The following is a 6,350-nucleotide window of genomic DNA, read 5'->3' as shown; positions in this document are numbered from 1 at the left end:
TAAATTTCAACTGAATTTTAGAAAATTCTAAATAATTCTATGATTTTCTAAAAAAATATGAAATTTTATGTAGACATTATTTATGTCATATACTATCATGGAAAAAATAGTTTTATAAGAAAATAATTCCTATTTTCAAACATTGACACATAACTTGAAACTATTAAAAACTTCAATCTTTTACTCTAGTTTATGTCTAACTATACAATGATCATTCCCATCAAAAGATAGCATTCACCATAGTTTTTCAAAAGTATTTTGAAATAATTTTTAAAACTAATTTCTAACCATGTTCCTTGGGCTAAATGCACATGATTTGTACCCTAGCTTTCTCAATGATTGGATTACACATAACTATGTGTTTTGATGAAATTAAAACTTAAAAAGATATACTAAATCAACATCTTGAGTTTTGTTCATCCTCCTAACTGTAGGGTTTAAGTTAGACCTTCATTACCTAAGAGGGAGGTTGCCCTCCAGGAAAGGGGAAGAATGAAGGAAACCATCATTTATATATTGGCATGAAGGGAGTTGAGGCTATGGGATTAGCCTAACTTAAAGGAGGTATTGACTTAAAGGAGGTATTGTCAAACATCAAAAAGGGGGAGATTGTTGGTGCAATATTCCCTAGGTCAAGGTTGACCTGGTTGACTGAGCTTGAATTGGTTCAAGTTCGAGTCTTGATGTTTGGGTTTCGATATTTGACAATACATGTAGACAACACATGAAGATTGTAGGTGCAATTGTTCATGTGGAGAGATTGTGAAGGAAACTCAAATAGGTCAAGGCTGACTGGATACTTGACTGGAAATCCTAGTGAGTGAAGCTAGGTGAAAGTCCTGGTGAGTGAAGCCAGGCAGTTGGAAGTCCTAGTGAGTGAAGCCAGGCAGTTGGGAAATCCTAGTGAGTGAAGCTAGGTGAAAATCCTGGTGAGTGAAGCCAGGCAGATGGGAAGTCCTAGTGAGTGAAGCTAGGTAATGGAAATACCTGGTGAGTGAAGCCAGACATGAGGAAATCTAGATGGGTCAAGGTTGACCAGACATCTGGTGGAAAGTCCAAGTAGGTCACAGGGATTGACCGGATACTTGGCGCGAGGAGAAAAGTCCAAGTGGGTCAAAAGGATTGACCGGACACTTGGTGAGAGAGACCTGGCAGGTCAAGGGTGACCGGATGCTAGGTATGATGTACCAACAGGTCATGGTTGACCGGATGTTGGTTTGGGGGGCGTTGGACTTTGTTTTGGGCAAAAACCATGAGCTAGATCGATCAGCCGATCGATTGGCTCATGCCTAATCGATCGGCTGATCGATTGGGCCTGGTGAGTGAAGCCAGGCAGATGGGAAGTCCTAGTGAGTGAAGCTAGGCAATGGAAAGACCTGGTGAGTGAAGCTAGGCACGAGGAAATCCAGATGGGTCAAGGTTGACCAGACATCTGATGGAAAGTCCAAGTATGTCACAGGGATTGACCGGATATTTGGCGCGAGGAGAGAAGTCCAAGTGGATCAAAAGGATTGACCGGACACTTGGTGAGGGAGACCTGGCAGGTCAAGGGTGACCGGATGCTAGGTATGATGTACCAACAGGTCATGGTTGACCGGATGTTGGTTTGGGGGACGTTGGACTTTGTTTTAGGCAAAAACCATGAGCTGGATCGATCAGCCGATCGATTGGCTCATGCCCAATCGATCGGCTGATTGATTGGGTAAGTCCCCCCGATAAGCTTCCTCCCAATCGATCAGTGGATCGATTGGGAAAATCGCCAATCGCACAGAAAGCCTCCCAATCGATCAGCCGATCGATTGGGAGCCTCCAATCGATCAGCCGATTGATTGGGAGCCTCCAATCGATCAGCCGATCGATTGGGAGCTGTGACTTTTCACGATAAGCCCTGGATCGATCAGCTCTAGATCAATCGGTCGATTGATCCAAAACCTCACCAATTGATTGGGAGCAATCCAATTGATTGGAATTTGACCATTGGCGCAGGATATAGCTGTTGGCGAGCATTCCTCTCGATAGAACTTCCACGGCTTCGATCCTTCTCTTCAGCGATCTTCACAGCGACTCCACAAAGTTCTCACCGCCAGTTCTTAAAAATTCTTGGAGGCTTGTGCTGGTGCACGTCTAAGTCAAGAGGCGAGGAAGAAGTTAGGGTTAGGGTTTCGTGTACAAACTTGTAAGATCTTATTGTATTTTGTTTCCCTTTCCTTTCTTCTTGTACTGAGAGCTTGTAAGGCTTCTCTGCCTTTGGTAGTTACCAAGAAGGAGTGTTTTTCATAGTGGAGGGTGCGTGAGTGTGTGGATCCTTGGATTAGTCACCTCTTCTTGAGGTGAATACCAAGTAAATCCCTAGTGTTAGCGTTGAGTGTTGTTTCTTTGTATTTTCCGCTGCACATCATCTCAAGAAACAAGCAATGACGAGCACGAGATCGCGCCGAGCTATTCACCCCCCCCCCCCCTCTAGCTCCATTTTCGGTCCCAACACTAATATCTCACTTGTATCTGATGTACATTAAGACACATATAAGTTAACTTATAATTTTTATGAGATGTAGATATTGGTTTTTCCTAATCTAAGGGTTCATGCATATCTATCTAAACATTTAAATTATGATCATCCACTAGGATGTCATTTGATAGATAATACCATTGTCCTTAATTACAAAGAATTAAACTAATGCATGATGATTTATGGCATACATCACAATGAATAATTTTTAAAAGAAAACATACTATAGTTATATGATGCATGTATGATATAACATGTGATATTTTTCATAATGATATAAATGCAAAATATGATGTTATGGCATATGATGTGCAAACAAGTATGACAATTTAGCATAAATAATATACCTAGACTATCTATCTAAGTATTCCTATTAATTTCTAAATTTAAAAATAGACCTAAGTTTGCCCTTATTTCCCAAGAGAATGTCAAAATCCCAACTTGACATTTCTTTGACTCTTCCTATTTGTGTCAATTTTAATTAAGTCTAAATCTTTAAATTTTTAGCATATTTTACTCTTACAAAAAAGTAAACACTTAAACCTACATTTTCATAGGTTAACAAAACCTTTAAAATGTCTCCAAGTGTCAAACTTCATTAAGGTTGAGTTAAATATCCTTCAAATTAGAGTTGTCACTCTCTAAATCTATCTAGGGTATAGAGAACACACTCTTAGGAACACAAAACCTATTGGTGTTCCTTGGTTGTGCTAGGTACTCACTAGAGATAATATCCCTAGTTACATTCCTAATGACCTTCTTAGGTTTCTTAGAAGCTTTGACCATGCTAGACTCCTCTAGGTCAACTTTAGCGATAACTTCCCTTGTAACCTTCTTAGTGACTTTCTTAGGCTTCTTAAAAGCCTTAGTAACATTCATGTTTTCAGGGTTAACTCTAGAGATGACTTCCCTTGTAACCTTGACTTGACCCCTAGTCCCAGCGTTAGTTTCGTAACTATTCCAATTTATCAAGCCTTGACCTCAAGACTTGATTTTCCATCCTTAAATCCTTGGATGTGGATTTTTCTAGACTGCCTTTGACATTTTATCTTTAGGCTTATATCTAGAATCCTTAGAATTTTTGCCTAATTTGTCATCTACCTTCCTAGCCTTAGGCACGATAGTTTTAGCATGATATAATACATATTTTTCTTTAATTCTATCATGCTTCCTATTTTCATGATAAATAGTATTAAAATGATAAAGATTAAACCTAGCATGCTTTTTATCATGGCTTAAAGGAATTGCTTTAATAAATAATACCTTGAATTTTCTCTTGAAAGCTCCTCCTTGAGTTGAGTTTCTTCCTTTATTCTTGATTGGATTCCTTTACTTCGAACATTGACTCCGATAATGTCCCTTTTGATTGCAAGAAAAATACACAATGTACTCCTTGCCTTTCCACATAAGGGGACCAACCTCCTTGGGCTTCTCCTTACCCTTTGGTGCCAATTAACCCTTCTTCTTGGTCAGCTTCAGATACTTACTCTTGTAATATCCACTTTTCCAACACTCAAAGCAAATAATGTGATATTTATTATTTACAATTAAAATTGTTATACCTTGTTTGCTTGTAGGGGCGACACATGATCCTTCTTTTGATTTGGATGTAGAGTCTTCTTCTTGATCCAGTGCCAAGGATTGACGCTCCCCCTTAATCCTTGAGATGGATGCCTCTTCATCTTTATTTTTGGATGTTGAGTATCTATCAACCTCCGAATCCTCATCCATGTGAAATAAAGAGTATCTCCCTTTGCCTTTGTCCTTGTGCTCTCTCCTTTGGAATATGATCATCTCTAAATCTTCTTCTTCGTGATCCAATAAGCGTCCCTCTCTGGATTCTTCTTGAGTTGGTATAGTGAAGGGGATTTCATGAATCTTTGTCAATTTGCTCTAAAGATCCTTGGCATCTTCATATTCTCCTATCTTGTTCAAGATATTGCTAGACAATAAATTGACCAATAGTTTGGTCACTTTGTCATTGGCCTCACATCATTGAATTTGCTCCTTGCTCCATTTGCTTTTATTGGTGATTTTGCCTTTGCTATCCTTTGGAGCCTCAAATCCTTCCATTAGAGTAAACCATTGCTCTATCTCCATCACGAGAAAATTTTTGATCTTGGATCTCCAAATATCAAAACTTCTAAATTCGTATAGTGGAGGTGCTCGTGTATCAAGTCCAAGTCTATCTCGGAAATCTAGCTTATTGATGAGTCTTTGACTTTGTTGAAATTAGGACTTCAACTTCTACTTCCTCTAGCTAGTTGCCTTTTTCGGCAATGAGTCTGGTGAAGAGAAGTCTCATTTTGATACCACTTGTTGGGAGACTTTGGAGCTAGAGCAGGGGGTGAATATCTCGTCTCGCTTCATTTAAGATGATTTGCAGCAGAAAACTCGAAGCAAACTCTTCCAATGCTAATACAAAAAATTTATTTGGCATCCACCTCAAGATGAGGTGACTAATCCAAGGATCAACATATGAGCACACTTTTCACTATCAAAAACACTCATTCTTGGAACAATCCGGAGGTCGAGAAACCTCGTACAAACTCACACAAGAGTACAACTCAAAACAAGAAGTAAATGTACAATAATACAATGAAGAACCTCTCTTGTTTGATCTCTTATAGCTTGAAGATGCCTCTGGGCCAGTTGAAAAGTACAGCAGTACTTGTCTTCCAAACTCAAAGTCCGGTGAACAATAGTGGAGAAGAATCATGTAAGTGTTATTGCATTTAAACCTTGTCGTCGCCTTTATACTTCGCGATTTAGGGCTTCCAATCGATTGAGCTTACTCCCTAATCGATTGTTATGTCAGATCCATGTGATCCTATCCATCCAAAGCTCATAACCTGTGTAACGGTCATATCCCAATTGATCGACTGATCGATTGGGGTAATTGGATCGATCAACTAACCTATCCAGATGTCTTCTGTGCTCTGACAGAAGACCCCAGAATCGATTGACCAATCGATTCTGGTCACCTTACATCATCGTGAGAAAACTGTAGGACCATAAATACGCTAGAAGGGGGGAGGGGAGGGGTTAATAGCGTTAATAGAAAATCATGATTTAAAACAAGTCACGCAGTAAAAAAGAGAGAGAACAAAAGCATACGCTAACACAAGTAGTTTTACTTAGTTTGGAGCATTCGACGACTCCTACTCCAATGCCCGCGTGTGAGAGTGATTTCGATGGATAATCACTATTAATTCAAAATAGATTTACAAAGTTATGTACAATATCTGTAATGTTAACTTTACCGACAAACAGAAAGAAAGTTTGAAGAAATTTCCATTCTTCGAACTTAGGAGCAGGATTTTAGTATCGTCGGAGCCTTTTCGGAGTAGCGTGCAAATATGAAAGTCGTAGAAAATATTGTTATGAACATGCTGGCCAAACCTTGCTTTTATAGCCTCGTCTAGGTGCTTAGACTGTGCTGATGTGGTGAGCTCTTGTCGAAACTTCATCCACGAAGTTTATCCACCTCTGGCACTCGGACCCCCCTCCTGGTGCCTAGACCGTTGACATAAGTTCGATCAGTCATCGCTCTCTAATTCAGCTTTTGGATAAATTTTTTGGTCCAGGCGCTTGGACCAACTTCAGGTGCCCTATCACCCAAGTGCCTAGCCAGGAAGGCCCATGCGAAATCGGTCCAGGTGCTCGGATCAACTCCGGGCGGCCAAAGTCCGGGCACTCATATCCCTTTTGAGCACCCGGACAACTCTTTTTCAGCCTTTTCTTTTTTGAAAAAAGAGTTAATCCAGGCATAAAAATTACCCTGAAAAATAGAGTTAGCACATTAAAAACATGATCAAATTATGACTTAGATCCTATCCTC

The sequence above is a fragment of the Zingiber officinale genome, chromosome 9B (genome assembly GCF_018446385.1).
Source record: "Zingiber officinale cultivar Zhangliang chromosome 9B, Zo_v1.1, whole genome shotgun sequence".
NCBI lineage: Eukaryota > Viridiplantae > Streptophyta > Magnoliopsida > Zingiberales > Zingiberaceae > Zingiber > Zingiber officinale.
Note: the sequence above shows the minus strand (reverse complement) of the source record.